This window comes from Equus przewalskii, chromosome 8 (assembly GCF_037783145.1).
Source record: "Equus przewalskii isolate Varuska chromosome 8, EquPr2, whole genome shotgun sequence".
In the NCBI taxonomy this organism is placed as follows: Eukaryota; Metazoa; Chordata; class Mammalia; order Perissodactyla; family Equidae; genus Equus; species Equus przewalskii.
Genome location: NC_091838.1, coordinates 8,187,190 through 8,204,588, shown reverse-complemented (window position 1 = coordinate 8,204,588; position 17,399 = coordinate 8,187,190).

The window sequence follows — 17,399 nt, the reverse complement described above, 5'->3', positions numbered from 1 at the left end:
TGTCAAAAGCCAAATAAAACCCATTTTCTTGTGTATATAAATTATACACCAAGTGGCATGAATTCCAATTTTACATCTTTAATGAAATGGACACAAAAATTCTTCATCTATGTCAAGACAAAAGGAAAGAACATTTAGAAAAAAAAGAAAAATGTGCGTGTGTTTTGAACGTCAAGCTGCTGCAAAAAGTGGCCTGGAAAGCCCAGTGCTCTTAAGAAGCAGCACAGGGCGGTGGTTGGAAGTGTAGATTCTGGAGCCAGACTCTACATGTTGAGTCCCGGTTCTGCGACATTCTAGCTGCGGTAAATTGCTCAATCTCTCTGCAGATCTGTGTTCTCATCTGGAAAATGGGTCTGATCATTGTTATGAGGATTATTTATGTTCCTATTTGTAAAGCATTTGAAAGAATACTTGGCACGTGGGAAAGCACCATACTAGGTAAGTGTTTAATAAACACTTGACCTTTTTGAGAATTTACCGTAAGTGCAGGTCATCTCCTTTTTAAGACTGGTTCAGCGACTCAAGCAACAGGTATTTTTGGAACACCTGAGAGGTTCAAAGTAATGTTCTTAGTCGAGGATTAGAGTGGCGAACAGACCTGACATTAAACATGACTTCATGGAGATTATCATTAATCCTATAATACCTTATGCGTTATATTAGAATGCTATTCTGATATATTAGAGCATTCTCCAGGTTTTGATGTAAATTTTACTTACATAATTATTTTTCTCACTTGTCTATAAAATCTTGAAGACCCTGAAACATAGGCTTCTATATATTTAAGTTCATGTAAGAATAGAACTCCGGAAATGCCAAGTGAACTAAGAAGGAAGGAAGGAGGGGAGGGAGGGAGGGAGGAGCCAGCAGGGTGGGATGGGGAACAGCACCAGCGGTGGATTCCAACAGCTTAAGCTCAAATCCCAGCCACTGCTGAGTAGTTGTATGACATTAGGCAGGTTACTTAACCTCCCATTCTGGTGCCATCAGCTGTTAATGAGGATAATGATAATAGTACCAACTTTAATGAGGTCTTCCATGAGATTTAAAGAACTAATGATTCTGAAGCCTGTTGCATAATAGATGGCACATAATAATTACACAACTTAATATATTACTATTATAAACCAATGAGAAAAATAAACTTTAGATAAGACATTCTCTAAAGATGATGCTATGATTCAACATGTGTAGAAAGTGTTAAAATTCCTTGATGTGTGTGTGTGTGAAATGATATTCCTATGATTTGCAAATCCTGTGATTTTTATTTGAGCAAATAAAAATTATACCAAACATTCAGTTTATCTAACTTACTACACAGTATTGTAATGTGAAAAAAAGAATTGCAGTGCTGGGTCCCTGCCACCCTGTTATACAGACCAATTGCAGCAAAGCCGATGAATCAGATGCAATTTAGTTTGGCTCAACTAGATCCAGCTGGAAGCTGTTTCCGCACATGAAGCAGAAAAAACATTATAGACCATAATTTCTGCTTAGATCAGTCAGTCTCAGTCATTCTACTTGGCAAGCAATTGGTCCGACAAATGATTCGTGTGAATGATTCTGTAATGGTGGAGAAAGCACAACCTTTAACCTGTAATAAAGTAGACCTGATACATTCTTGTTAACTCAATACAGGATGATCATCAGGCATGCAGGCTGGAACTTCTCCTCTATACGCCTTCCTGAGTCTCTAAGAGAGCCACATGAATGCTACCTCATGAAAGACAAGAGAAGTCTTTTTTTTGTCCTGGGAGTTATTGAAGATCCATTAAAGACACTAAGGAGTGGCAGGAGAATCACTATAAAACATTATCTGCTTCCTCTGAAGCAGAGTCCCAAAGACAGATAATATGATTCTTTACATATTAGGGGCATGCCCCTAGTGCCTACTAATATTTGGTCTTTGACCCTGGTTCCTGACGCAGAGCTCCTAAATCCCTTGAATTTCCTGGGTGATAGGAGAGTCTTTTGGTCTAATGAGGCTACACTTGGTGGGCTCCTGGATGGGGCCTGGTCGCCAGAAAGACCAACCGATGATCAGAAACTTGAAACTTTAGCCCCACCCCTCATTCTCTGGAGAGGGGAGAGGGGCTCATGTCTACATGATGAAGCCTCCATAAAATCACAAAAATACAGGGTTCAGAGACCTTGTGGATTGGTGAACAGCTTCATGTGCTGGGAAGGTGGCAGAAGCTCCTGTGGTCAGGACCCTTCCAGACTTCATCCTACATGTCTCTTTATCTGGCTATTCATCTGTATCCTTTATCATATCCTGTATTACATAATAAACTGATAAACATAAGCAACTATCTCCCTGAGTTCTGTGAGCAAATTATTAAACCCAAGGAGAGGGTCATGGGAGCCACAACTTATAGCACGTCAATCATAAGTGCAGGGGACAACCTGGGACTTGCAATTGGCATCTGAAGTGGGGGCAGTCTTTTAGGACTGAGTCCTTAACTTGTGGGATCTGATGCTGTTTCCAGGTAGACAGTGCCAGAACTGAATTGAACTATGGGACAATCATTTTAGCCGGCTGGTGTTGGAAAATTGATTGTTGTGGTAAAAACCTACGCATCTGGTCACAGAAGTGTGAATGTGAGACTAAAGGAAAACAGAGAGTTTTTCCCAGACAGATATGCAACCAGACAACGATATGGACTCAAAGCTTTTCTTCCTGTCTGCAAGCTTCTCAAGGGCAGAGGCCATGTTATAATCATTATTACACCTCTCATATATGTCTGAATGCTTCATTTTACAAATATATAATGAGTAGCAGACAGGGTTCAGGTACTGTTCAAGCAACGGAGAATACAGGGATGAGTAACACAGACAATGGCCCTGTCCACTTGGAGCTGACATGTTAATAGAAAGATAATATACACATACACACACATGGGTGTGCAAACACATGCGTGTGTGTGTGTGTGTATTTTCTGAGAGAAATAAGGGCTACCAAAAATATTATAGCACTAGCGAATACATTTTTATCAAAATGAACAGATCAGTGCTTCCTAATATTTTTCACAAAATTTTCCAACCAAAAAAACAGAAAAATGCTAACGTTTGTACCACACACCATGGTAAAAGGAAATGTCTACTTATGGCCATTGATGGCTGACTTGTGACCTCAGGCTACCCGGCCCCAGAATGACTGCCCTCAGGGCTGAGAGGATACCTGGGCTGTTCAGGTCAGGATCTGTGAAAACTACCTGAGCCACCTTAATATAGACTGTGGATGCATAGTTAGCCGGACTGGATTCAGATAGTGGCCAACCCAACAGCACAGCAAGCAGCTATAAGTTACAGCATACTCTGGATGTTAGACATTCAACCTCCACTTCTAAGTCTTTCCCCAAGAACTTGATTTTGTACCCTCATTTTGGCCTGGGAATAAAGCCAGACACTCTTCCTCTCTAAGAGTTGTATTTCTACCCTTGGGCAAATATTCCATGTCATTTTCTGTAGTCCTTTCACCTACCTCAGATCTGTTTTATACCTGTTACTCTTGGATAGCGGGATGGACAGTCAACCATGCTCAGTGGTTGCCTGCTTCTCTTCTCCTCACCTTGTGAAGGAAAGATTGTGAACGTGACAATCTGGCATGTGACAAAAACTATGAAGGGTCAAGAATTTTGTGCCCATGCAGCAAGTCCATAGTTGGTGTGCTGGATTACAGGGTGAAATTCTATTCTCAAAGAGGACACAGGGCAAGACAGTCTTTGGAGACAGGATTAGGGGGAACTCTTTTACTGCAGGAAGCTGGAGGACTCAAAGAGTGATCAATGACAACTAAAGAAAAGGAGCCGCTTATTACACTGAACTAAAGTGAAAAGGGGGTAATGAATTACAAAATAGCCACAAGTTTTTCCCATCCCTGGATGTACACTCCTTTGCCGTGTGACTTTGAAGCTCCTCTCCACTCAGGAAAAATGGGCGTGGCCATGTGAATTTCTTTAGCCCATGGAGCAATGGCAAATGTGACAGAAGATGAAATTTGAAAAACTCTTCTGCATTGGGCTTGCCCTGTCACACTGCCTTTGGGCAATCACTTGGACTCTCCTGCTTAATGATGACAGACGTGGCCTGGAGCCCTAGCCAACTGCAGCATCATCACTTAGGCCACTGGTCACAAACTGAACACACATACATGAGTGAGTCTGCTTAAGAGCAGCAGAGCAACCACCAGCTGAGTCCAGACCCAACTGCTAACCCACTGAATGATTAGCTAATAATGATTGTTGTTTTAAGCCACTATATTTTGAGGTAATTTATCATTTGGCATAAGATGATTGATGTATAACTTGTTACCTATAAATGGGATCCTTCTTTACCAAACATGTTTTACCGAAACGTATATAATTAGCTCTGGGGCTAGGCTACAAGAAAAATATTAATGAAATCTGGAAAAGTGGTAACAAAACAGTAGAGGCTGAAAAAGTGGTGAGAAAATTGCTGTAGCATGTCGGAAAAATGAGGACTCATGTTAGACAGTTGTGAAACAGTTGGAAAAATTGTTTTGTGTGATGGAAAATGTACCTGATGAAATTTTGGATGTATCTACAGAGATCTCCAGGCAGAATGAAGAAAGTGTCTTTTGGTAGGTCCTCTTTGCGTACAACAAGATAGGAGAATACAGAAGAATTGAGAAGACATACAAAGGGCTTGGATTGGACAATAAAGCTTTTCTCACTGGCAGTCTCCCCAGAGTTGTTAGGGACAAGTGACTGATACGTGTGCCCCATTTCTCCTCTTTTTGAATGGAGGTTTTTGTTTCTGTGACATTGTCCCTACATCCTCACTGTGTGCTGAGTGTGTAAGAGGCAAATAACTGGTCTTTTTGGATCATAGGTTTCTGGATCAATAGAAACCACATGTGAGAACCTGCATTTGGATATGTAGAAAATTATAAGATGAAGATTATGGACTTTTGAGCCTACTGCCATCATTGGGTGATGATGGAGGATCCTAGATAGAGATGAGTATAGTCTGCATGTGGAAATAATATATGACCAGTGTGACCAGAGGACTGGCTGTGGAAGAGTGTAAAACGAGTCATAAATTCTTTTCCTGCCTTCATCTACATTCTTGCAAATGGCACCGCAGCTTCTACCATCAAGAGATAGGCTCTGTGTATCCACACAGACCTTGAATCTGAGCTGATTGTGTGGTTTACTTTGACTACCAAGATGTTAGCAATTTTGACACAAGCAGAGACTTTAAAAGAAAATATTTGTGCATTGGAGTTTGTTCTTTTGCTATGCTTGGAACCTGAAGACGAGCACACAAGCTTGCCTGCTGGAGAGTGAGAAGCCACGTGGAAGAGAATTTAGGTATGCATTCAACAGCAAGCCAGCCCCCAGCATAAAGCAGTCAACTGCCAGACATGTAAATGAGGCCAACAACTGCTCACTAAATGCAGATACACATACACTAGTGAGGCCAGATGAGACCAGCAGATTACCATTCAGCGATCCAAGCTCAGTTGTCCGTCTATAGAATTGTAAGTTAACAAATAGTTGTTTTAAGCCACTATGTTTAGGGATGATTTGTTATATAGCAAACAGCTAACTGATACAATGTAGAATGGCCATCTAGGGGCAACACTAGTGCCAGGGCTTGTCCTTGGATCCCATGTATTTTTGACAACAAAGAGATTTTGGAGCACAGGCGAGCTGACTACATTCTAGATCCCTGTACGGAGCAGATCAGGAGTGTTCCATATGTTCCTCTCTCAGGACTGACCACAGCAGGCACAGGACAGAGGTTACAAACATTCAGACTTGAGAAGCTGGGGAAAGCCAGGGCAAAGGAATAAAGTGGTGGATAATGCTGCAGCGCCTTCCATCACAGCAAATGAGAGAATCCGATCAGGCAAGACTTAATTTTACATTTAAATGTTCACTGTGACCAGGAATCAGTGACTTAAAAAATAGCATGTGACTTGGGCACTTTTCTAAATTAAGGATGCTGTTAATATTTTAACTGGAACCTAGATAATTAAATGCTTCTGTTGAGCTCTCTCTAGAGTGGCGGTGGACAATGACTTTGAACTGGGATCCAGATAGAAGATAGTAGCAGGGTGTTTTTCTGTGTTATTTGATGCAACAGTTCACTGGTCAGGCTTCTCTCTTGTCAATGCCCACCTGCTGATATCTGCAGCAGCGTCCTCATCTGGCTAAACTGTGCGCCATTCCCTGATAGCTTCTGCTAACTTGACCCAAGGCTCAGAGTCTGTGAGTGACTGTGGACTCACGCTGCCTTCTAACCAATCAGACAGTCACCTTCACATCCTTTCTGTCTGTTTGTCACAATAAGAGAAGACATCATGATTAGTTTTGTGGATTTTATAGTCTTCGTTATATCGTATCATTACGTTAGTAGGATCTAGTAGAAAACATATGGATCCTAGAGCTGGCTTCAAATTCTGAGTCCACCACTCAATATATCACCGGCCTTGAGAAAGTCGCTGACACGTTCTTAGCTTCTGTCTTCTAAATTGGGGAATGTCACACTTGATTCATCTACCTGGTGGAATTGTTGTAAAGATCAAAATATTATCCATACGACACACATATATATGTGTGTGTGTATTATAAATATAAATGTTTTTAGGATTTCAATAATTATTAATTATGATTATTACTGTTCTTTGATAGTCCTAAAACTCTTGCGATCAGGGCTAAGATGGTAGAATACATTACAATTTAACCCCTTACGTCTTTAGCTGTGCATTCTAGTCCTCAAATTCAGAGCGAAATAGATCCATGTGGAGCAAGTGAAGAAAGCCTGAATGAGTATTAACTTGTTATTGGCTGAGGCAGAGAGATTTTCAGACAGAAATTTGGGGAGGTGGGTGGCGGTGATGTACTCTGAAAGAGAAAACAAATTCTCTTTCTTTCTAATCACTTGCTACTTCTATTTGGGTAATTCATGGTATAAGCAACTCAAAGTCCCTAACTACCTCACAGAGGAAAGGTGTTTCCAACAACGGGGTTACAATGTCGTTATCTTGCCCAACCTGTTTAATAAGCATCCACAAAGCCAAGCCAGTGAATTTCATTTCATGGCCACCAGTTGATGCCAACGAAGAAAACACCTCTAAGAGGAAGAAATAATTTGTAGGAATAAGTGAAAACAGAGATAATTATTTTTCTCTTTTTTCTTTTGCAAAATGCCAATATTTTATTCCTTTCAAGGACCTTTGCCTCTTCAACTTAAATATATTTTGGTAAGTGCTTTTGACTTTGAATATATTTTGAAACATATTTCATCCTTTTTATGCCTCTGATGTCGCACTCTATACAATGACTAGAATGTGCACCTGTTGTATTCGTTCATTTCGCGCATATCTGGTGGTTGGGTGATGCGTATCAGGTACCGGGCCGTGGACCAGGATGCAGAGCTGAGGGAATGGTGCAGTTGCTGGCCTCCTGGGCTCTAAGATTCTACAGTAGTCCCCACTTATCTGCGGTTTCGCTTTCCGAGGTTTCAGTTACCCACATCAACCATGGTCCAAAAATATTAAATGTAAAATTCCAGAAAGAAATAATTCGTAAGTTTCAAATTGCATGCCATTCTGAGTAGGGTGATGAAATCTCGTGCCGTCCAGCTCCACCTGCCGGGGATGTGACTCATCCCTTTGCCCGATGTTTCCACGCTGTAGACACCACCTGCCTGTTAGCCCATTTGTTAGGAAAAATCACAGTATAGATAGGGTTTGGTACCATCTGCAGTTTCAGGAATCCACTAGGGGTCTTGCAACTATCCCCTGTGGATAACAGGGGGCTACTGTATTGCTATTCAAAGCTTTCCACCCCACTTCCACTCGCCCTACCATTCACAGCCCCCTTCTCAGGGATTTCCCTTTCCTCTGAGACTTTGTACAAATGAAAATAATGATAATAACAAAACCAGCTCATTTCCACAGTGTGCTTATTGTATTGACAGGCACTAATAACTGCTTTTCATAAATTACGTCATTTAATCTTAGCATCTTTACAAGGTTCATTTTATAATGATGCCAATTTACAGATAAAAATACTGAGCTGTAAGTGGTAAAGCCAGTATTTAAAGCAAGGTTTTCTTGACTCCAGTGTCCTTTATATACATCATATGGTGTTATCAGTAGTCTTCCCTGTAAATAATCCACCTTCTAAAAATGGATTTTAAGGCCTCTGAAGGCAAGCAACATAATTTTCATTTATATTAATTGATCCATCTTAAGTACACTATCTCAATTAATTCTCAGGACTGCTTATGAAGCAGACATTTTAACTCCACTATAGAAATGAGGAAACTGAGGATCAACCTGGTTAAGAAACATGTCCAAGATCATTTAGCCAATTAATGGTAAAACTAGCATTCAAATCTTAAGTCTAAAATCCATGTTCTTCAGTTGCTTCTTTAAGATTTGAAGAATTTATTGCAAATTTGAACAATGGATTGTGGAGATAAATGCGCTTCCTCAACTGCAAGAAGTTCAGGACAAGGATCACATTAGGGGCATAGGAGTAAATAGAGAAGAAATACAAGGAACCCTGATGTTAGCATCCCATTATAGTAACATTTATTAGTGAATGCCTGTAATTAACTTTTGTTTCCATCTGATTGAAAATGCGGTTTGAAATCTAAAAAGACAGAAAAGTAATGTATGTTTTTATGTAAATAAAATCAAGACTGTATATTACAACGTACAGAAAATATGAATTTAGATTTATCTCACACATTAAGCGTAATAATTAATTCCAGGTAAGTTAAAGAGCAAAATGTAACATTTTTAAAAAATGGCTGACAACCTTGAGGTGTTTTTAGTTTTTTTATTTTCTCTAAAGGAAGCTGTGGTCTGATGGACAATGTTCTGGCCTTGAACTCAGAAGGCCAGAATCCATGCCATAGATTTAGTACTTTTTGCTTCTGTAAAATTTGTTAAATTGCTTAGTTTTGAAGTTGCTGTCACAGTAGTGAGATTAGAATAATGTCAGAATGTTTAAAAATGCTATATGAAAAACTGGGGGGAGAACACACACATACACACAGGCTCACACACACACACATACCCACACACACACAACACATGCCTCTGTGCAGAAGGACTGCCAGTCTCTATGGTACCTTTGGAGTGCCCGACTTGGCGTTTAGAATATGGGCTCAGCTTCTTAGATAATAATTTGTAACTGTCTAAAACTATATCTATGTGAAACCAAAATAGCTTACTCTATCAGTTAAAGTAATGAACTGTCAATTAACATGCACATTTGTTAAATAGGTTGCTCAGTGCCAGGTAGTTCAAGCAACTACGGTTAATTGACTGAATTACCAGCGTATTAAATCATCCAATAGAATAACAGAGTAGACCCCTCCTAAGTGCGTGGCCAGCCCGGAGACTCTTAATGAAGCCAGATTTTAATGGTGATGATAATGGTGCTGCTGATTTCTTTGTATCTTATGATTCTTTTCAGCTTACAAATTGTTCTCACACATATGGTCCAATTTAATGGCTCAAAATATCTGACTACATATAAGTATTTGCCTCTCTCTCACACACACACACACACACACATATACACACACGCACATGACAGAGTTCTATTATTGAACAAAACAAAGAGTAAAGTTCACACCCACAACCTCTTAATTTTTTAATCATGTAACTTTATGATCTGATTAATCAGTTAAAAATCAAGTGGTGTTTATTCACATTTAAACAATTTTTTGATTAAAAGAATATTTACCTGCGGGTGCCTTTAAATAGTGACTCTCTCTGTCCTAATAAGTATGTTTCTGTTTAATAAAGTTAAAATCTAGACACAGGTTTTGCATAACAATACATGACTGTTTTAGTCACTAGTTACAGCCACAGCGTCTTAAACAACAAAATCTATTTCTCACATGCACAAAGTCTGATGTCAGTCAAATGTCTTTACAGAGCTACTTTTTTCCATGTGGTCACTCAGACTGCTTATTTTGTGAGTACTGCCATTTCAATAAACAAGCTTCGTGGTCACTGCCAGAGAGGAAGGGAGATAATGGAAGTGGCATACTTGTTCTTAAAAGCTTCAGCCTGAAACAAGATGCATCAGTTTCACTCACATTTCACTGGCTAGAAATAGTCACATGGCCCTGCCTGACCGCAAAGGGGCCTGGGGACCAGATTCTTCCTGTGTCCTCAGGAAGGAGAGAATAATCAGAAAAGAAAAGCATTAATAGACTTTACCACAGTGCCTTTGCAAATATTGAGATAACATTTCCTTTTTTAAATAGCAATTTTTCCACTGCTTGCTCTACTTTATAATAATTCAGCATTGAAGTGAAGATTTTTCTTACTTTTTTCAATATGAAATAAAACAGTATTTGACAAGCTTCATGCCTTTAGTTTTAACTACAAATTATATGGTTTAAACATAATGGCAATGCTTCAAAACACAGTTTGGTACACGTCAGTAACAGCTCTTAATGACTCAGAAAGAATGTAATAATCTACTATAAGCAAAACTAATCTGCCATAAAGAGTACAGAAATATCAAATGGCTTATTCTGTGGAAACAAATTCAAATTAAGTGCCTCATTTGTTACATCATATACAATATACACTTTAACATTGCCATGACTTTATATAAACATCTAGCCTCTCAGGGAAATTTAGAAAAATATCACCAAGTAAGATTTCATTGTGAAAAGAAGTAACATGTCTAATGATGCAACTGTTAATTCTCTGTGGGTTTTATTATTATTATGCACAATTATTTATTGAGTTATGGTATTCTGAGTATAACAAAAAAATGAAATAAAATAAAGCTCTCCACTACACCCATTTCTTTGGTAACCAGCACAAATACACACACACACAAACACATGCATGGACGCACATCATCTTTACGTACAATTCAATAAAAGTCCATGTGATCTAATTATCCTACATAAAACTACAAATGAAACACTTTGTCCCTCATCCAAAGACAGCACAAACTGTCCATCTTTCCAGAATTTGTGTAAATCTCATCTACCTTGTCTATTTTTTCTCTTCTCTTCTTTTCTTTTCTTTTTTTTTTTTTTTTTAATATTATCCTTTGTCTTTGCGGGTTTAGAGCATTTTTATTCTTTGGCTGGGTTTGGCTCTAGACTGTGGGTTGGGTTAGGTCTTCTGCACCTATATTCTTATTCTGGAGTGGCTATGTGAGTGATGCTCTTCTCATGCACAGCACAGGAGCATAAGAGGACACTTGCAATGGATCTTCAGTTCTCCTCTGGGAACTGGCATGCTATCACTTCTGCCCACATGCCATTGGTCAAAGCAAGTCATCTGAAGCCCCCAAATCAATAGGGTGGAGAAGCATGCTCTGCCCTCAGGAAAGCTATAGCAAGGGTAGGGAAGGGAGGAAAAGTTGTGAACAAGTAGTACTATCTCAAACGAATAGTAATAAATTATATTTATCCTTTTTCTGTATGCTTGTACTTAAATGACTGATCAGGTTCCTCAAATCTGACTGCTCATCAGAATCATCTAGAAAGCTTTTAAAAATATAGAATTGACCATAGTATTCCAGAAACCTATTTTATCAAAATTTTCAGTGTGGACTGCAGAGTTGGAATCTTCTACTCTGTATCATAAATTTCAGCACATACTATTCACAACATTCCTAGACAACATTTCAAATGAATTCTCTTTACATGTTTTAGATCTCTGCTTATCCAGCTGTCTCTTTATTTTATTTTACTTTATTTTTTTTGAGGAAGATTAGCCCTGAGCTAACTACTGCCAATCCTCCTCTTTTTGCTGAGGAAGACTGGCGCTGAGCTAACATCCATGCCCATCTTCCTCTACTTTATACATGGGACGCCTACCACAGCATGGTGTGCCAAGTGGTGCCGTGTCCGCACCTGGGATCCAAACCAGCGAACCCCAGGCTGCCAAGAAGCAGAACGTGCGAACTTAACTGCTGCACCACCAGGTTGGCCCCACTGTCTCTTTATTAATGTGTATATGTACCTAAGAAAAAAATCTGAAATAAATCTCCCAAAACTTTCCTATAGACAATAAAAAAAATCCCAGGAAGAAAAAGAGAACTAAAAAGATAAATATTCAGAATTAAAGGGCACAATGAATACTCTGAGAAAAAAGATGTGCTATCATAAAATTTCAGAATACCAGGGAAAAGAGAGCTTAAAGCTTCCAGAAACAAATCAAATGAAAGTCAAACACAAAGGATTGAAAATGAAAATGAATTAGACCTCTCAAAAGTAACAATAAAAACTAAAAAGCAATGGGACAACGCCTTCGAAATTCTAAGTGAAATGGTTTATGACCTGGAATTATATATGAATGATCAAGTGTGAGGATAATGGAAAAACACTTTTCATAAATACACTGTCTTGAAAAATCTAAGTTCCCATTCATGCTTATATAGGAACTATTGGAAGACGTTCGTCACCAAGAAAAAATAGTAAACCAAAAACAAACAGAACAAAACAACAAAGAGGAAGTGACAGAGTCCAGGAAGAGGAAACAGAAAGGAATCAAGAGCTTTCCTAGAATGATATTGAAGAAAAGTCCATGAAAGACAATTTTGCAGTTGGCCCAATACAAAACCAGTGTAAAATGGATCAGGAGACTGGAATGGGGGTGTTTCCAAGAGAAAGTATAAAATAGATGAGTTACCTGATTGTGTTTGACTATATTAAGAATAGTTACACAGATTGTTTCTGGGTAAAATAAGGATACATAAGCCAGCCGATAAAGAAGGAGGAGGAGGAAGTGGAGGAGCAGACAAAGAAGAAGAAAAGAAGAGGATAAAGAAGAAGAAGAAAAAGAAAAAGAAGAAATAGAAATTATTAACTACAGATAAAAATAATTTTCAAGAAAGGAAATCACATACAGATACAGTTATATATACGTATATATATATACACATATGCATATGTAGACATACATATATAAAACTATATCTGAAAAATGCTGAGGGTCGGGGAGAAAACCTTTGAGGAGTTATTAAAGCTAATTCCTTTCATTTGTGGGGGATAAGAACTTGCCACCCCAAAATGCACCTCTTTGGCTTGATTACTTTTAAGAACAAAAGACTCAGAAAGAAACTTCGACCTCCCTCCCTAACTGCCTAAAAGAGTTTAAGGCAGAAGGCCTGTTGGAGGAAGGAGCCATCACCACAGACAAGTGTAGTATAGTATGAACCAGGTGTGGTAGACAGGGAGAAACCTAGCAAGACCCATTTGATCCGAGTCCGCCCCATTCTCATTATTTTCACAAGGTATGCAAACATTTATTTACCAAACATTGGCTTATCCATCTCCAGGTGAATTGCCTTCATTCCCTTTGAAATCCCAAACCACTACTTCCAACATTCTCTTTTGTCTTTAACTGAAGATGATAGTTAAGGTGGTGGTTTTGGCTATTTTGGCAAGTTACTCAGTTTTCCTGGGTTTCTCCCATGTATACATGTTGTTAAATCTGTTTGATTTTCTCCTCTTATTCTGTCTCATGTCTATTTAATTCTTAGAGCATGCAGAGGAAATTGCAGGGTAAAGGAATATTTCTTCCTCCCCTATAATTAGAAAGCTAATTTCTATTTGAAGAGGAATGCCCTCAAATAGTCTGAGTGCTTCCAGAAATGAGTCAAAATTAAAAGTCAAATGCACAGGACTGAAAATGAGAAAGACATTAGAACTCTTAAAAGTAACACTGAAAGCTGAATTTGTAAAATTTAAAAACCACAATAATAATACAATATATTATTTATAAGTATGGGGTTAAATATTAAAAGGAATAGTTAAATGACTTGAAAATGAATTTGGGGGGAAACAGTATTCAGGAATGAGGAGGAGTGGGGAAGAGAATGCCATCTGGAGTTATATGCTTCATAGTAGTACATACTATACACACTCATTATTTCACTAAATGTAATTTAAATAATATACACAGATCATTTTAGTAAATTTAATTTAATTACTTTTTAAAATTGTGTCTAGTGTTTTCACCATAAACATTTTTGCTGCAAATATTTTTGTTGCATAACTAATAATTGGCCGTAAAGGCAATTTTGCTGTAAAAGACGAAATAATTAATTGATTGACAGTTTTGTTTTCATTATAGCTTTGTTTGATTAGAAATGGTTTTCATTTGGTTATAAGTATTCATCCTAGTGTTTGCATGAAACTGAAACCTCTATTAATGAAGGGAAATACTTTAGAGGAAAAAATAAAGTGTGATGCCAAACAATGATTCAAATCAAGATGCAAAAAAACAAAAAGTATATAATACTATGAATGAAAGACTGGGAAGACAATCTGCTTAGGTCACAATTCACCAAATAAGATCAGTTCTTAGTGCAGTGTTCCCATGAATCCACATACATTTAATACTGAAATATTTGTACTCAAATATTTTGTATTTTCATTTTTTGCAGTCTTTAGTTTTGTTATTAATTTTTCCTGTTTCATCATGTCCTTTTTAATGTCCCCCTTTGTATCTTTTGTGATTTTATCTTTTACAGCAAAATTTCCTTACTGCCAATTAGTCATCCTGCAATAATGTTTGTCGCATAATTGCTTGTGGCAAAGATGCTTGCAGCAAAAATACCTAGAGCCCTTTAAAATACGTACCTGAGCCAATGGGCATTTGGCTCAGTAATATTATTCAAGGCAGACTACGTGAAGTACCATAAGATTTTTACAGATTAATATTTAGTTATTTGATAATTTGGGGCTGAATGTGGACTCAAGACTGGGGATCTAAAATATCCTCTTTCATTTCTCTCTGTCTCTCTCTCTCAGTTATTGCATTATAGTCATAACAAAAGAAGTGTTGTGTTCATTTCACACCATCCAGGAATAAGTGGATATTGTGGAAAATATCTCAGAAGTCTTGTTATGTTCATTGCTATCTCTCAATTATTATTTCACCTGTATTTGATTTGCTAATCAGTTTTAAGGAATTTCACTAAAATCTAATTTAAAGTGCATCTGCTTGATGGTCTTCATACTTCACAAGCAATGACCAGCCCTCTGTTTGTCCCTGGAAGCGTGGCCACAATTTAATTATCTTGGCAGCATGAGGTTTTAAAAGACGGAGAATAGTTGGTGAGCTTTGCTTTCAAATGCCATTCTTTTAAACATTCTAGAAATATTCTCTCTAGAAAAATGACTACAAAACACCCAACCAATAGATCCCAGTTATAAACTAGTTTTAATTTCTAGTATTCCTGCAAGTCTTAAGTGGAAAAAGCACTAAACTTGACGTGGGAAGACCCAACATTGCCCCTAACAATTGTGTAAATTTAGCCAAGAACTTAACCATTGAGGGCCTCAGTTTTGTTATGTAGATGATGAACATTAAGTTATCGATTCAACAAATACGTATTGAATGTTTAGTGTTTTCTGGCACTTTGTATGCATGGGGGAGCCAAGATTGAAGAGGACAGGAATGGTCTTTGCCTGGAAAACAAAAATAATATCAACTAACAGCATTGTTGCAAGAATAAAAACAAGATCATGAGTGCAAGCGTTTTTAAGACTGTAATGCATTACAGAAAACCGGAGCTTTATTACTCTTGCTAACCTGACCGAATGAGAATATTTTAAAATGTCAAATGGTGGTAAAGATTTACTCAATAATATAAATGCATGCCATCAAATTGATGTTACTCTCAGCTTTTAAATATGCACAAGATTCTCCCATCCATATAGCCCAAATCCTCCTTCAGACACAGCTCCATCTCTACCTTCTTTTTCAGAGGAAACTTCTGAAAGAGTTGTCCATTCCAACAGTGTACATTTCCTCACCTTCTACTTTCTTGTCCACTTTTTTTTTTTTAATCAGGCTCCCATCCGCATTATGCCAACAAAACTACCCTCACTAAGGTCACAAGTGATCTCCTTACCAGTAAATCCAATAGATATTTTCAGTTTTCTTTTTTTATACTCTCAATAGCAATCAACAGTGTAGAACACACTCTCTTTACAGCACTCTTTTCACAAGATGCTGTCACGTGGCGCTCTTCTGGATTTCCTCCTTTTACTCTGGTACCTCGCCCAAGTCTGCTCTGTTGATTGCTCAATCTTTACCTAAACACTAAATTTACCAGGTCAAGTCTCAGGCCTGGAACTTCTGTTCTCACTCTATACTTTTTCCCTGGATGATCTAATGCATTCCCACCACTATATGAAATTAACTCACAAAATAACACCTCCTGTGAGGGGGCTGGCCCCGTGGCCGAGTGGTTAAGTTCGCGCACTCCGCTGCAGGCCGGCCCAGTGTTTCGTTGGTTCGAATCCTGGGCGAGGACATGGCACCGCTCATCAAACCACGCTGAGGCAGCGTCCCACATACCACAACTAGAAGGACCCACAACGAAGAATATACAACTATGTACCGGGGGGAGGGGGGTGGGGCTTTGGGGAGAAAAAGGAAAAAATAAAATCTTTAAAAAAAAAAAAATAACACCTCCTGTGCAGAACCATTGTCTAAGTTCCAAGCCTGAACATCCAATCAAGTATCTGGCATCTTTTGTTATATATCTTTAAAGCACCTCAAGCTGATAAGACACCATTGAAAACCTGATCTTCTTGAAACCAGGTCCTCTTCCATGGTTCCTTGCTCTGAAGGATATCATTATAGAGTCAGATATGCAAGACTTAAGAGCCATCCTGATCACCTTCTCATCATCTGTCACTTTTCTTTTCTAAACACCTCTTTAATTCACTCACTTCCCTGCCTGCCTCCTCCCACTGCCTCATCAGGTTACTGTCATCTCTTGCCTGCTGTATGACAATAGCCCAAATACTGGTCTACCTGCACCCAACTACGGCCCATTCTCACCCTGCAACCAGAATGACTTTTGAATTCTTTAAGCCCTTCCTATTGTTCTAAATATCCAAAGTCCTTCACCTGCCTGAAAGGTCATACATAACCTCTCCGGTCTATTCTTCCAGCTTCAACTTGGGCCATCCTTCGTCTTGCTGAATACTTTCCAAACTTATTGGCCATTTTAGTTCACTGAAGTACCCAGGAACCCTCTTTTCTGTGGGACCTTCGCACGTCCTCTTCTCTGCTGGGAATGTTTGTCCTTCCTCTCCTCAGTGAATTTACTTACATGGCCCTCAGACCCTCTCCCCAAAGAATCCTTCCTGGGTTCTTGATTTAATCAAATCCTCCGATTAACCCCTCACAGCCCCTGGTATCATTCCTTCATAATACATACAATGGTTTTAATTTTCATTTATCTTGTTATTATCTTTTTATTTTCTACTTCTTCCACCAGAGTTTCAGTTCCATGAGTTCAGCAAACACGTCTGTGTTTGTGCACTTTATGTTTCAGACAGCTAGCAGAGGGCCTGACACATAATAGGCACTCAATACGTGTTTGAAGTGAAAAAATGAATGCATG